The 16,093-nt window shown below is 40.3% G+C and overlaps 1 protein-coding gene across 5 annotated transcripts in view; it reads left to right on the top strand.

Moving 5' to 3' along the window:
- The first annotated feature begins 333 nt into the window (after positions 1 to 333).
- FBXW7 (F-box and WD repeat domain containing 7) overlaps positions 334 to 16,093 on the top strand; it is a 166,584-nt gene continuing 150,824 nt past the window's right edge. For 4 of the 5 annotated variants that reach the window (XM_037058398.1, XM_037058399.1, XM_037058400.1 and 1 more), the window contains exon 1: positions 334 to 621. The gene's annotated coding sequence lies outside the window, so the exon portion shown is untranslated. The remainder of the gene's footprint in view (positions 622 to 16,093) is intronic. The other variant, XM_037058395.1, reaches the window with a different exon arrangement.

The raw sequence follows: 16,093 nt of genomic DNA on the forward strand, positions 1-16,093 counted from the left end.
CTGCCCGGGGCCTTAGCATCTTGCCCCGGAGTGTATGAGTGGGGGCTTCAAGCTCAGCAACCACCCCCGGCCGGGGGGCGGGGACCCTGATGTGAAGCGGCGGCCAGGGCGGCGGGGAGAACAGGACCGGCGCCGAGGTCCTTTCCTGACCTTCCCCCTCCCCTTCGCCCCCTCGGGGGTCTTCGCCCTTGGCCAGTCGCCGGCCCCCCGGCTCCTCGGCAGGACTCCAAGAGGAGTTCTTAGAGCCCCCTCCCCCGCCCCAGCCCCGAGGGCGGCGGGGCCGGGGGCACCCGGGGGGCCGGCCGCTGCCTCCGCCCAGAGGAAACTTTATAAAAACAAAATCCAGAGCTTCCCGAACGTGACCGTCCCGGGAGAAGTGGCCCAGGACGGGCAGAAGACAGCCTGAAGAGACCTAGGAAGAGGCAAACGGGAGGTAAGCGGGCAGCCGCCGCTTCTGCGCCCGCAGCGCGGAAGAGACCCGGTGGCCGCCTGGTGGAGCGACCCAAGCCCCGCTTCTTCCTCCGCAACCGCGGATCGGAGCCTTCCGCAGCGGCAGCAGCCTCATTCCGGAGGAGGAAGGGACCAGCCCCCTTCCCCAGCGCCACGGCTCTTCTACAAAGTGTGAGTGGCCCCGGGCGAGAGATCGAGGGGTGGGGAGCGGGAGGCTGCCGGTGCGCCCTCCCGGAGTTTTGCTGGTGGTTTCCCGGAGTGCGGGGAGTGCACGGACAAGAGGAGGTACCTGTAGTCCTCGCGGCAGGAGAAGGCAGCCCTTGTCTAGCCTTTCAGCTCTTCTACTTGCAACCCTCGGGCTGACAGGCTTCTCTTAGAGGAGCTCTGTCTTTCCCCAGAGTGGACACTTGCACCTTTCTGTCCAGTAATTGACAAAAGGAAATTGGGGAAGCCGGCGCGTGTGCGCACACAAAGGACACCGCTGCAACACACCTTTTCCTGGCGCCTCGGGTGCGAAACTGCGCTGTCGTTTGCCGTTTCTGTTTCTGGGCAACTCCTGTTTGGGGGTTCTCAAGTGGGAACCTCTTACCCTCTGAGTCCCGGAAGTAAAATACTTTTTGGGGGGTGCACGCTTCCTTGAAGAGATTTTCATTTCAGTACCTATCCGTACAGGAGTTTTCTCCAGTCTCCTCATTTCCTGGGTGCAATTCCCGTGTGTCAGGAGGACTGTCACAGACATCAGTTACTCTAGATTCTGAGAGTTCTTATGAATCACAACTTAATTGGGGGAGAGCATTCCGTACTTTACCCAGTGTATAAAAGTTGTTATTTCTTACCCAAATACTTAAATTTTTTTTGAGTAGCGTATGCCCTAATCGCCAGCAAAACTTCTTTATTGGGCAGAATGACTTGAGACTTACGACTTGAGACTAATAAGAATGCTTATTTGAGTTTCTTCTCTGTCAATGAGAAAATTGACATTTAATATTTTGAAGAATGATTTTTTCTTTTTATTGTTTTAGAGGTGAAATCTATAAAATCTTTGATTTGTATTTTAGGTATCCTCTTAGGGGGCCAAATTAAGGTGCAGGAAAGTAGTTAACATCTCCTATATTTGTAGAGACCCTAAGGCCTCAGCATAGGGTGGGATTGTGTCTGTTTAAGAGTGAGCACAGGGAGGACTGTGTCTCGAATCATGGTGCCCCCAGATGACTGTGTGGTCTTGCTGTCTCTGAAGCCATTGCTGAGAGAAGCTCTGTGGCAGTGACTTGTAAAGCTGGGGTTACTTAGGCTAACTTCTCCAGCCAGGATCTTGATTCAGTATATTTAAAACTTCCTCAAACAATGTTTCATCCTGTACCTCTCGTCTTTGGAAGTCATGAATTCTACAGATTTATCCTAGACTTGTCTCTTTAACATTCCAGGATACATCCAGAGTTTGGGTTTTGAGAAATGCTGGAACAAGCTGGAGTTCATCTTTTTCTGATTTTACAGATTTTGATTATTTCTCTTTACCATTCTCTTCCCTGACTCTGTCTGTCTGTCTGTTTGCCTGCCTTAGACTGATTTCCTCCACTTGTTTGATCACTTTGCCCTCCTCTGGAACTTTTCCACCTGCTTTGTCTTCATATGCCTTGTTCTTGTTATGCTTTTATAAGGAACCTTAAGTTCTTTTTATTTTAAATGGGTACTGACAGGAAAATATTGAGTAGTAGATGTAATGTTAGACTTGAAATCAAAAACAAATGTCTCTGGTTCTTTTATCTTATTTTGTGACCTTGAGGAATTCACGTATCCCATGTTGTACAGAAACAGGAAGAAGAAAAGTCCAGTCTTTCATAGGTTGTTTTTTGAGGAGGAAGGGATGACAAACCAACAAACTGTAGTTTGGGTGTAGGTTGTTCTCCATCAAAGTCATTTACTAACTCTGAGAGTTTTTATTGCTTTGACATAGATTGGTTAAAAATCATGATAGTGTTTTATTGCATATTTGGGTATCAAAAAAACAACATAGCATTTGGGATCTCTACCTTTGAGATGCTTTACTTATAGGTGACAAAGGCAGTGAGTCACAAATTGCATGAAATTGTAGGAAAGGGGGAATGGACCGCTATTTACCCACTGCCACTGTATATCGGATACTGTGTTTGGTACCTCATAGATAGAAATGTATCTGTACATTTTTCATTAGGGAAATGTTGGTGGTGAACTATGCAGGGCCAGTTGGATTGCTTGCACCAAATTTGGGAAGGTCTCTCTAGAGAGGAATTGTGTAAAACTTTTGAATTAGAGGGTATAAGGGACAAATGCAATTAGGAAGTTAGTTTGGTGGCCATACAGAGGGAAGTTGTTGAATAGGCTTAGGGTCCATCTGTGTTTGTATAGATACATGTTTACAGATCAAAGAAGCAACTGGAAACAATGTATGTTTTAGATGATTGAGGAGAAACTGTATTTTAGGCCATGAGGCATTACTTTTCTTTTGGTGTTTTCTTTTTCTAGGGAACCGACAGTTTTACACCATGGTCATTGAAGAGCTATACAGATTAAGGGGTGAAAAAAAACATTCTTCTGGGATTTTAGTATGTTGCTAGTGGTTTCTTATGAAAATGATTCAGAAATGGGGCACTGTACTTTGTTTTGGACCTTAAGTTTTAGGGTATTATGTTGGAAATTGGTACAATCTCAAGACAATAAATTAATGAGCGATATGCTGAAATGTAGAGCTGGAAGTCTTCTTCAAAGTATTGAGGTTTCTCAAAAGTGCTGATGGAGAATGAAAAATGGGAATTTGTACTTGGGGGGAAGGGGAATCTGTTAGAGTTACCAAAGCTATAGTAAGAACAGAGAAAGGATAAACTGCTCTTAAGATAAATCTTTTAAAAGTGGATAAGAGTTGAAGTTGGAAAGGGAGGAACAGCCTTTAAACATGGCCACCAGTTCAGTCCCAGGGCATATGATTGCATATTTTGGAAACAGCTGTGATAAACGTGTAGCGTATACAGGTCCCCTGAGGTTAAGTTCAAAAGAATATATAGGATTTCAATGTTTAAAAATTTAAACGTAAAAGGACAGATTTCTTTTGCCATATTCATGTTTTCAAAGTTTGCCCAGCATTGTTATCCTAAGTTTGGTCTTTAACGTGACGAAGTGGGACTACAAACAGCTGGCAGAGAGGGCCACTTCCCCCGCCAGCGGTTGGCCTCTGTCTTTGTGTCCTGTACAACGAAGGGAATATCCCTGTGTTGGCACAGAAGTGCTGAAAATTCTTTTTTTGAAACCCTTTTATAAAAAAACACAAAACCACTTGGTGCTTAAAAAATTCAGACATCTTTGAGGTCTGAGATATTGGAAGACTGTCTTTTTCTATTTTTTTTCTTGTGATGAAACCTGCAGCTAGTGCGGCTGGCGTTTGGTGTTGACCCTGACAAGGATTAAGGATTATGAGGTAGGGGATCCATGTATCTGCACTTTTGTGTGGCTTAGTTTGAGTTCCCTGCTTTCCTAGTAGCTTCTTTGGCTTCTTAAGAGTGCTAATTCAAAAGGCAGAGCCCTCTGGGCAAGAGATGGTTAAACAAGGAGCTGGATCTAGGGTGAGGATACAGGACTGGAGCATATACCAAAGTAAGGGCCCTCTGTACCCTTGCTTTCCGCAATGACTTTTTATGCAGGTGAAACCGTGTTTTCATGAATTTAATGGGCAGCCGTTTTGGGTTAACATGATTTAGTAGTAAGGACAGTGGCAAAGGTGACCTCTGGTAGTGGGAGTGGTGATGTCACGTGCGGTGTGCTTTGGCAGCTTTGGGATTGATATGGGAAGATGAAGAGCCTTGAGGGTGTGCAGTTGTGTATTTTAGCACCAGATGACTGACTGCAAAGCCCATTCCTCCGCCAGCAGCAGCCCAGTTCATCATGTACTTGGAGGGGGTTCTTGGAAAAGTCTTGTTTCTCCTCTGCTGTCTCATTGGGTAGAGGAGGGGGTGACAAACCTTTTTTATTTTTATTTTGATAAAGGGTCAATTAGTAAGTATTTTAGATTACATTGGACTACATTGCTTTTGTCTCAATGATTCAGTTCTGCTCTTGTAGTGAAGTTTTCCATAGATAATATGTAAGTGAATGAAAGTGACTGTGTTGCAGTAAAACCTTACATGTAAAAATAGGGGGTAGGTTGGGTTTGGCATGCAGTTTACGGACCCCAGGTGTAGACAGCTGGCAAGTCCCCCAACAGCACAGGGTGAGCTTCGTCTCTTACAAACCTGGATTGGCTGTTTTAGGTGGTCTTTCTTCTCAACGAGATGTGTTCCTTGGGGGTTGTTTTAATATGACTCTCCCTAAGGTAGTGATGCAAGCCTGCTGTGCAAGGTAGTGATGAAAACCATGGATAAAGGAACAGTGGCAGCGCCGTCTCTGAAGGGATGCAGCAGGAAGTGGGGACTGCTGGTGTTCTTGTTCATGGATACCAGAGTTGGCATGTGGCGATATACTGGATATCATGACCAAAAGTTGAAGGAGCTTATGGTTAGAATTTTTGAAAGGTTCTGAAAATAAATTATAAAGTATTTACTTTTGATATAAAGTTAGAAGTGTTTATGGTTGGCTTGGATCAGATGAAGGTATTAACCAAATTATGAGAACGGTAAGGTTTGATGCTTGTCTCCTGAAGTCGGAATTTCTTATAGTGACCGATTCAATGTGTAGAATGATTGGCTCCAGAATTTTTGTTTTGTCAGTTTTAAGTACAATATTATATCTTAACAAATTACTTAAATTGTTTAAAAGTATACTTTAAAAAGCTTTGTGCATCCTTAAATATCCCATGGGATAATTTCATAGGTGAGTCTGTCTCACACGGGTTTTAGAATGGATAATTCATTCTGTGTAACTTTACATTGTAGTTAATACTAAAACATTTCATATGTTAACAAATATCTGCATTGGAAGATGGTATATTTTTGTCCTGGTTTTATACATTTTATTTATCTCAGGCTTCTCCTGTTTACGGCAGGGGAAGGTGTTAGCCTTGCAGGAGTGATCAGTTTTTAGTTAGTTTCAAACCTGCTTTTACTTTATGTAGTTCTTCTGCATGTGTTATTGGTACTTCAGTTCCTCTTCCTTAAAAAAAAAGAGTTTATATAATTGACAATTCTTTAGTACCTTTTAGAGGGTCACTGTAAAGTTGCTTTTCTGTACATTAGGTGAGGAATCTTAATGTTTTAAAAATCTTCCATTTAATTTTTGCCTTTTCAAGTAATTTTTATTATTTCACAAGCTTAAGGGTGAGTGGCAGTTTATGAGATACCAGGAGTTCATCTCATATCTGCAAATGTTCCACATAGAAATATTCTTCATTGATGACACTTTGAATGGGTCAGGAAAAGGGGTGGTGTATTATTATTTATTATGTGTAGCTGAATTGTCATGACAAACAAATGACTGAAGTTACTTTCAAATGATGAACTCTTGAGGTTAAACCTTTTTACTTTGAGACTTTTTTCTACTCTGTATAAAATCATCCTGTTTTATGCCTTAATGTGCTTTTAGATTTTTATTGTTTTCTCCTGATACCATATTGATACTTTTTCAGAGTACCTTTCACAGTATGTTTAGAGTATATTTTCTAAATATATATGACCTTTCCTGAACAGTATAGGATATATATTTTCTAATAATTATACCTTTACACAAGAGTGTATTTACAGTTTTAGAACTGTGCAATATTTGAGGGAACATGTATACTTGACCTGGTTATTCAACAACAAACTAATGTATAGCAGTTTTTCCAAAACCTTTAAAATTTATGAATAACGCTTGATTTTTTAAAAAGAGCATGCTAGTACCTTTGTGTTGTAGCTGCAGTGCAGGTAGCGGAAAGATAGTGAGAATGCACGAGAGACCTTATTGGTTGAGGATCTTATCTTTTGCTCTTTGTCCGTCACCTAAGGGATAGCTTGTGGGTCAGGTATTGTGCAGTTTTTGTTGCTATGCTGTGTCTCTTCTGCCCTTTCTTTCCAGCTGAAAGGCAGCTACTGGGAACCTGGGTGGACTGAGGAGGGAGGTAGCATGTTGGGAGTGTGTCTGTGGGTGTTGTGCCAAGTGCTCCTTTCTGCACGACTGCCCTGGAGTTCAGGAAATATTAAAGCATAGGAGTGTGTAGGGCAAAATATTTTTAATGTCACTTGGCCTTTTCTCTGAGAGACTCACTGTTAGAGAAGACACTGTTTTTTTGTTTGTTTTTGGTTTATTCATTACATAGCATCTTGAATTAACCCATCAACGTACGGATGGTCCCTGACATACAGTTGTTTGTCTTTCAACTTTACGATGGTGCAAGAACGATGTGCATTCAGTAGAAGCCATACTTTGAATTTTGACTTTTGATCTGTTTTCTGGGCTAGCAGTAAGCAGTATGATACTCCTTTATGGTGCTGGACAGCGGCAGCGAGGGGATATTGCCCCATTGAAGGCTAGTGGAAGTGTTCTGCACGTGTTTAAAGTAAGCTGGGCCAAGCTACAATGTTTGACAGGTTAGGTGTAGTAAATTCATTTTTAAAAATCACCGTTTATCCCTCCTATACCCTCGTCCACCTCCACCCACCACCCTTTCTGCCCCTTCAGTAAATATATTTCCGGCTTACGATGGGTTACAGGGGTGTCCAACCTTTTGGCGTCTCTGTGTCACACTGGAAGACAAGTTTTCTTTGGGCCACACATTAAATACGTTGTGACACCTAATCACAAGAAAATCTCATAATATTTTAAGCAAATTTACGATTTTATTTTGGGCTGCATTCACAGCCATGCTGGGCTGCGTGCAGCCTCTGGGAGGCAGGTTGGACACCCTTGGCTGGGACATAACTCTGCCATAAGTCAAAGAGCACATATCTGCATGTTAGTGTCACATGTGAAATCTCATAGTAAATTGCTGGTTTGGGTTTGGAAGAATGTATTTGTCTTATGAGACTTTTAGGATGACGTATTTTTACACCAGTGTAAGGGGCAATAAATAATAGGCCTTTGCATGACATTCTCTAGATCTGAGAAGGAGTTGCTTTCACTACTACTAATAACAACATAACTATCTAATGGTTGAAAATATTGTGCATACCTGGAGCCAGCACTGTACTGCTAATTCATGCCTCATTTACCTAATTAACATATAGTCGAACTATGGAGGCAGAAGACTCATTTATTAGGCAGTTCAGTTCTTAGCCACGTAGCTCTGGACAAGCTATTGATCCTTCTGATGTTGGCTTTATCACCTGTCTGTGGGGAAAAACCATGTCCTTTATAGGATTCTTGTTGTGATTAAGTGAGATGATATAAAACATAAGCAAGGCTTTTAGTTGAGTGCCTGGCATATAGTAATGTGACCAGTCACTGTTAACTTGTTAAGTTAAAGATTTTTTTAAAGTATGATATAGACAGCAGGCTAAAGTGAGGCTTTCTGTTGTTCAACCTTTCAGTTCAGACCTTGAATTTGACAATTAATGCTGAAGTCATTCTGCAATGCTTTCAAAAACATCTGAACTAGTGTATGATTTATTAACATTTTATTTATTTTTTTAAAACTAGAGAAATGGCAGACCTACTGTGCTTATTATTTATAGAAAAGAAAGACTGATTTGAACATAACTGGAATTTGAATTCATTTCCAAAGACATCAGTAGTGTTTACATCAGCAAAAATTCTTTTTAAAGTAATTTGATTATCTCTGAAAGTGACTGTGGTTTGAATTGTCCATTTAGAAATACCAGGATATAATTCAGTTATCATGTTTTTTAACTGTGTATCTCTTTAACCACTGGGAGTAATAAGCTTTAAAGAAATCATGAAGAAGTTTAAGTTTTGTCTGTATTATTATATCTTATCTTAAATTAAGATTAAGGGAATTTTATTTAGGTAATTGTATTTTAAATTATATTTTAGTTTTTTCCTTTTCCTAAAATGATTAGAGAGTGTTAGCTCTGTTAGTGTTTGATATTCCCCTTTCACGAGTAGTATGTATTAAATACAAGACAAGTTTCAGAAATAACATTTCCTTCAAGCTTGGCCTAATCAGTGTTCTGTTGGCCAATACAAGAAATAAAGGCTTCTGGATTGCTTTTGTATTTGGAAAGTATTTCTGTTTTGAGAACAATTTGGCTATGCCTCCATAGTCTGTTTATTTAATAGAACTGTATATTTAAGATAAGTGTATGAAAAAAATCCAAAGGCAGAAAGGAATGATTGAGATATATTTCTTAGCACCAAGTTTCTTGACAGCTCTTGTCCTCACTTTCTAACTTCTTCATTTAAGGCCAGTTTGCTTCAGAAATTAGATTGGTTTAAGTATTAGTAGATCTCTGGTTAAGTGGTTAACTTAATGAATATTCTCGTTTTAATTTTTTAAAAGATTTTAATTTATTTTTAGAGCGGGGAAGGGAGGGAGAAAGAAAGGGAGAGAAACACCATTGTGCGGCTGCCTCTTGTGTGCCCGTTACCTGGGACCTGGCCTGCAGCCCAGGCATATGCCCTGACTGGGAATTGAACCAGTGACCATTTGGTTCTCAGGCTGGCACTCAGTCCTGAGCCATACCAGCCAGGGCGAATGTTCTAGTTTTCTAAAAATTCAGTATTTTAAATGTTTTTCTTGGTGAGTAGCAATTGGAGTTTCCATTTCAGAGACTTTCAAAACAGAATTTTATAATTATAAATAGGTTACTGGGTAGATGGGAGAAGAGCATGGTCTCTTCCTGCTTATTTAGTATGTAGGTAAAACACCAGAAGGGTGGATAAATATGTGGGTCACTACTTTTCTTTTGCATGATTGGGGTTCCTAATTGACAACTGTGTATTTGGTAATGGAAACTTTGGAATGCTGTATGCATGGGGAAGCGTTTTTCTATTGAGTATTACGGGGATAGAATTTTTTTTCGTTAGAGAAACATTCCAATTTTAGTTTACTAGGTTAGAAATTTAGAGCAGGAAATACAAAATTTCAGATTTTGGTAAAGGCCATTTGGTAGGAGAGGATAGATGGCATGCACAGAGGAGGGAAGAGACACACGGCAGAGGAGGGAGGGGAGAGGCGGACACCAGAAGGGGTGGCTCCGGAAGTTTGGGGTCAGTCTTGGTTAGAGGTCACACCCTGTTACTGCTCTGGGTTGTGGACTTGGGGCGTTACCACCCTTTGAAATGCGGATTCAGTGGGTGACTCTAGTTCTAGCTTTTCAACATCTGGATTCCTTAGCCATTGACATTTTAGCTAGTGTGGGATCATATGTGTGTAGGAGAATTTTCACAGTACCTGGGACCCACAAATGGTTTTTGACTACACTGGAGTTTCTGCTTGGTCTTATTTTGTGGTCTTTTTTCCTCTGGCCACATTTCTTGAGCGTTGCCTACAAGAGATGTTTGTAATTCTGTATCTGTGACTAGTTGTTGAAAAGAAGGATTTGGGGTTGATAGACCCAGGTTCCATCTGCGCCGCTTTGTGAGGTTGGACAAGCTGTTTATTCTGTGTGTGGTTCCTGTGAAACTGGGATGATAATAGTATTGATAGCCACCTCTCTCATAGGGAAGTCAATGGGATTGAGTGAGGTAATGCATCACGGAGTCTGGCTGAGAATTAGTGCTCAATAAGTGTTAGCTGTTACAATAATAAGAAGTATTATAATGTGAAATTATTGTTATTTTTGTTAGGTTGCTGGTTTTGTGAATGCTGAGGGCATTTTTGGTCTTTGCTTCTGAGTATGTCGCTAGAATACTGCTGCCTTTATTTAGTAACAGCCGTTAACTGAAGACCTACTGTGCGGGGCACTGATCTAATGCAACAAAACATAAAAATCCCTGCCCTCTTGAAACCTCGTCTGCTGGGGGAGACAAAATACGTCAAGCAAAATGGATGGCCACTTGGTGTTTGACTTCTTAGGTCTAAGCCAGTGTTAACCAACTTTATCGGTCTTCACTTTTAGATCTTTTTTATTTGTTCCTGTTGCTGTGCTTGAGTGTTTTGTGGTGGGAGCACCCTAAAATTCTAGAACCAGTTTCATGGTCTCCAGCTTCAGCTCAGTCCTTATGTTAGGGCAGCTTTATACTCCTTTCCTTGACCCACCCCTTCAGTTGGCCACCACAAAACTTTCCTTTCCGTCCCCAGATTTGTGTTTTATAGTTTACAGGCGTGGGCCTTCTCCCCAGCCTATCCCCTTTTGCTCATCCATGTCTTTTCTCTAGAGAGAGGTTACTGGAAACCTCTCTTTAGGAAGCAGTCGCTGACTCACTGTATACTTTCCCATCACCTGTTTTCTATTTCACACATACTGTATAGTGTTAAGTGAAATATTTAACTTGCTTATTCTCTTGATTTCTTTTTAAATCCATTTCTTGTCTCTTCAATTAAATTGTAAGCCTTTTTAGGTCAGGGACCACTTTTCTATTCCAAGTCTTAGCTTACTCACTTGCGAAAGGATAATACCTACCTAGCAGGGATGTTGTGAGATTTCAGAGAGATAATGTGTGAAAAAGGTCTTGAAGCAGGTCCTTAATACATGGCGGTTTCCTTGTCTTTGAACCAATTTAGTTCTTAAAGTTGTGCTGGGCATACACTCAGTACTTAAAAAATACTTGTTAATTTATCCTGGATTGAAGTGGGGAAACTTTTAACTTCCACTCATATGGGTAATTTTAGTTTTTATTTCCAAGTGAGATTCAAAATAACACTCTCCAATGATCACTGATAAAGGCTGAGGCATTAATAAGAGATGGCATAATAGTGATTAGGAGCCGGGACGAAAGCCACCATTATGCGGGTTCAAATACAGAGTACCACACTTATTGGTAGTGTGGCTTTTGGCAATTTGTTTATCTCTTTTGGTTCCAGTTTCTTAATTTGTAAGGGGGGGGTGGGAAACAAAAGTTACCTAATGGATACTAAGTTGTTAGATTAAATAAAATAAAAAATAGGCATAGAATACCCTGGCTGGTGTAGCTTAGTGGATTGAGTACGGGCCTGCAAAGCACATGATCGTGGTTCGATTCCCAGTCAGGGCACATGCCTGGGTTGCAGGCCAGTTCTCAGCAGGGGACTCACAAGAGGCAACCGTACATTGGTAATTCTCTCCTTCTCTCCTTCCCTTCCCCTCTAAAGATAAATAAATAAAATCTTCAAAAAAATTTAGCATAGAATAATGCCTGGCACATGACACCAGGGAACATTTGGTAATATGTGGAGGTGTTTTTAGGGTCACAACTTGGGGAGGTGTGTTTGTGGGTGCCACTTGTACCTGGTGTGTAGAGTCCAGGCAAAGATAATGTATAGGACAGCATCCCACAACAAACGATTATCTGATCCAAAATGTCCATAGTGCCAGGGTCGGGAAACCTTGCTCCCAGTTTCTTATTTATTTTCTTTGTGTAAGGAACTTTTTGCCAGTTAGATTCTGTATAAATACTGATTATTGATAAAGATTACTTATAGACATTGAATAGGCCTCATTTAATATTCATTTTAAAAGTCAGGCATAAAGGAAAGTTAATCGATTTTTTTAAAGGTTATAGTAGTTACTCCAAAAGTAATCTAAGAGTGCTTATACTTACTCAGAAACTAGGAAAGGTTTTCAGGTAGATTCTCTTAATTGGATTTTTCACAGTGGCAAAATATTTGTGTAAAACTATATCAGGAGTAGGGGGCTTAAGAGCTGAGAGTGCCATGTGTGTAAATATTCATAAAGGCAAACATACACTAATGGCAAAAGCAAGTATCAAGGTTAATGGAATGGCCTGTTGAGAGAGAACTTGGATCATGTCTTATCTTCCTTATGCCGTTTATGTTTTATCACTCACCTCATGGAGTGCTCTTTAATTTAGGACCTTTTTTGCTTTCCTTTTTTCCTCCTCTGTGTAAAATTGAGCCCTTACAATTCCCTGTCCATTTTAGGAACTTCAGGATTGATTTCTTTGCTACTGTCTTTTTTTTTTGCCTTTTTAAAAATTTTTTAGATTTTTTATTTATTTATCTTTAGAGGGGAAGGAGAGAGGGAGAGAAACATCAATGTATGGTTGCCTTTTGTGCGTTCCCTGCTGGGAGTTGGCCTGCAGGGAACCAGCCTGCAACCCAGGCATGTGCCCTGACTGGGAATCGAACCGCGATCCTCTGGTTCACAGTCTCGTGCTCAATCCACTGAGCTATGCCAGCCAGGGCTGCTACTGTCTTTTATATTCCTACCTGAATAGACACTTTGCTTAAGGGAGAGCCTTTCTAGTCCAGGACTCCATCTATCATTGAAATCCCCCTGCATTGTCCCTTAATTTACAGGAGGAAATTAAATGCTATTAGTTGGGAGAACTTGGAACATAGTCAGTCAGATTATTTTCTGTGTTTTCTAGTGCAGATGACTTCCTTCACTTGTATCTAAACACTGACTATGTATGTATCCATTTATATACAGCATGTATATACTATAATGCATATTTGTGTGTATTCATATATATATACCTTCCTGTATGTTTGTCTCTGCACTTTGTGATTTTCTCTGCCTAGAGTATTTTTTTTCCTTTAATTTTTGAACTATTTGTCTCCTGAGACCCTACTTCAATACTCTCTTCTCTAGGAAAACTGCCCTGATTTATGTAAGTAGAGTGAGTTTGTACTTTCTTCTCATTTCCCACAGTATCTATATGGCTTTTATAGCACTTCATTTAAGTATTTCTATTTTTTTCTTCTAGTGGTCTGTCAGTTCTTTGAGGACAAGGGTTATGTCTTACTTATCCTTTCAGTTAATATCTCCACTCCCCAAGGGCCCAGCTTTCCTGCTACATAGTAGGCATATCATGTGTTAACAAATGAATGAAAGAGAAAAAATGGGAAAGTTTTTAATAGGCTCCATATGAGAAGAATGTTATTTTTGTATTTATTGATTGGTTTTGAGAGAGAGAGAGAGAGAGAGAGAGAGAGAGACATCAACTTGTTGTTTCACTTATTTATGTACTCATTGGTTGATTCTTGTAAGTGAATCAGGACAAGGCTCTGACCAACTGAGTACCCATCCAGGTGAGGAGGATATTATCTTCATCTTTGTTTCAAGTGCTTTGTGTATTGCCTGTCCATCTGTTTTCAACAATTATTTATTGAATTAATTAGAAGCCAATTCCAATAGTTGACAGAGTCCATGTAAACTGTTTTGTTCTGCATTCCTAGAAAGCATATCCTAGAAGTAAAACAGTGTAGATATTTGGTACCTCTGACTCAAGAGGTCAACCTTTTTGTTGATTCAGTAATGAGACTTTTGATCCAACAAATACTTTTTTTTTGGTATTCTATTTTTTTATTGTTGTTCAGTTACAGTTGTCCTACCTTTTTTCTCTATTGCTCTCCCCTGCTTGTTACCCCCTTGCCTTATACCCCCCCTCCACAGTCAATCCTTCCCCATTGTCTGTGCCCCTGAGTCCTCTATTCATATTCCTTGACTTGACCTCTCTTCCCACCCCCTGACCCCTGTTATCCCTCTTCTGCCTCCCCTCTGGTCACTCTCAGTTTGTTCTTTATTTCCATGTCTCTGGTTCTATTTTGCTCTTTTGTTTGTTTTGTTAATTAGGTTCCACTTATAGGTGAGATCATATGGTATTTGTGTTTCACTGCCTGGCTTATTTCACTTAGCATAATGCTTTCCAGTTCCATCCATGCTTTTGTGGAGGGTAGGAGCTCCTTTCTTTTGTTCTGCTGTGTAGTATTCCATCGTGTAAATGTACCATAGATTTTTGATTCACTCATTCACTGATGGGCACTTAGGCTGTTTCCAGCATTGGCTATAGCATATGCAGCTGCTATGAACATTGAGGTGCATAGGTTCTTTTGAATTGGTGTTTCAGGGTTTCTTAGGGTATAATCCCAGCAGTAGGATTGCTATCTCCAAAAAATAGAAAGAACTCATACAGCTCCACACCAGGAAGACAAGCAATCCAATTAAAAAATGGGCAAAGGACCTGAGTCACTAGTCATCAGGGAGTTGTGAATTAAAACCACAATGCAATACCACTTCATACCAGTCAGAATGGCCACCATTAACAAATCAACAAGCAGTAAATGCTGGCAGGGTTGTGGAGAAAAGGGAACCCTAGTACCACTGTTGGTGGGAATATAGACTGGTACAGCCATTGTGGAAAGCAGTGTGAAATTTCCTCAGAAAACTAAAACTGGAACAGCAGATACTTTTTGAAACATGCTTTTGGTTGATTACTTTTTCACCTATGGGCCCATTCTAGTATTGAGTTTGTTGGAAAGAAGAATGCTTAGTATAGTCTTACATCTTGGATAAGCTATCATTAAATAAAATTGGTAAGCAATGTCTCTACATTTCGGCCCAAACAGGGTATGTATTTACTCTCAAGTATGGGTAATGACTAAGGCTGTTGAAGCATGGGGGAGAGAGAGGGCGATTGGAGGTGAGGAAGGTGCTTGCCAGATTAGGTCTTTCTCTTTTTTAAAAAAATGATGATTGACTTTTTAAAATTTTATTTATTTATCTTTAGAGGGGAAGGGAAGGAGAGAGGGAGAGAAATATCAGTGTATGGTTGCTTCTTGTGTGTCCCCTGCTGGGAACTGGCCTGCAACCCAGGCATGTGCCCTGACTGGGAATCGAACCACAGTCCTTTGGTTTGCAGGCCCATGCACAATCCACTGAGCTGCACCGGCCAGGGCTGATGATTGAGTTTTACCTGAGAGCTGCCCCAATTATTTATAAGCATAGATAAGAGGGAGAGGATGTTAATCTTGAGGATAAGAATATTGATTTTATAATTTAATAATTATTGTTTTAATCAACATTATTACCACTTACGGAGTGTTCATTATATGTCAGGCACTGAGCTACTTTTTTTTACATGTATCATTTTATTTCTCACAGCAGTCCCTATGGAATAGGTACTAATATGCCTGTTTTATGGCAGAAGAAACTGGTTCAGAGAATATTCCAAGAATGTATAGCTAGGAATTAGAACTCACCAAATTGGGATTTAAATCCAGATCCATTTGACTCTGTGATCTGTGCTTTTCATCGCCATGCATGCTGCCTCGTAAGTTTTGGTGGAGCAGTTCTGTGTTGGAAATGGGAGGTCATTGCTTAGACTGAGACAGGAGGGGAGACGATAGGACTCCTCCTTTGCAGATGTTAGAAGGAAAAAGACTAACAGGCTCATGGAGAAGCGATTCCCAGGTTTATGCCCTTATACGAAACAATTGTGACATTTAGGCCTGTAATTGTTACTGACTTGCACTAACCTGCATTTTTTATTAAATTTAGTTTTGTTTGCTCTTGGTATCACCATCAGGACAGGTGTCCCAGATACATTTTTAACAGTAGAAGAAATCTGGCTGAAAGATTGTGGAGCAAAGTGCTGTTTATAATGTTATTTTCTATGTGTAAAATGTGTTGTAGTTAGAGTTCAATCTTTCAAAAAAGATTCTTGTTTAGATCATGAGCCCCTAAAATATATTAATTTGAATTTTAAAACCTATAATTTAGTATGCTTAAAAGGTATAGTAGAAAATTTGTTAGTCTCTAAGGTATAAATTATTTAAATCAGTTGGTTACCTGTGGAGTATTTCCTTTATGTGGTTTCTTAAACTAGTTTTGTTCGCTGAGACGGTGTCTGTCATTTCAAAAAA

This window comes from Sturnira hondurensis, unplaced genomic scaffold (assembly GCF_014824575.4).
Source record: "Sturnira hondurensis isolate 20B ecotype Veracruz unplaced genomic scaffold, ASM1482457v3 Scaffold0010128, whole genome shotgun sequence".
Classification (NCBI taxonomy): domain Eukaryota; kingdom Metazoa; phylum Chordata; class Mammalia; order Chiroptera; family Phyllostomidae; genus Sturnira; species Sturnira hondurensis.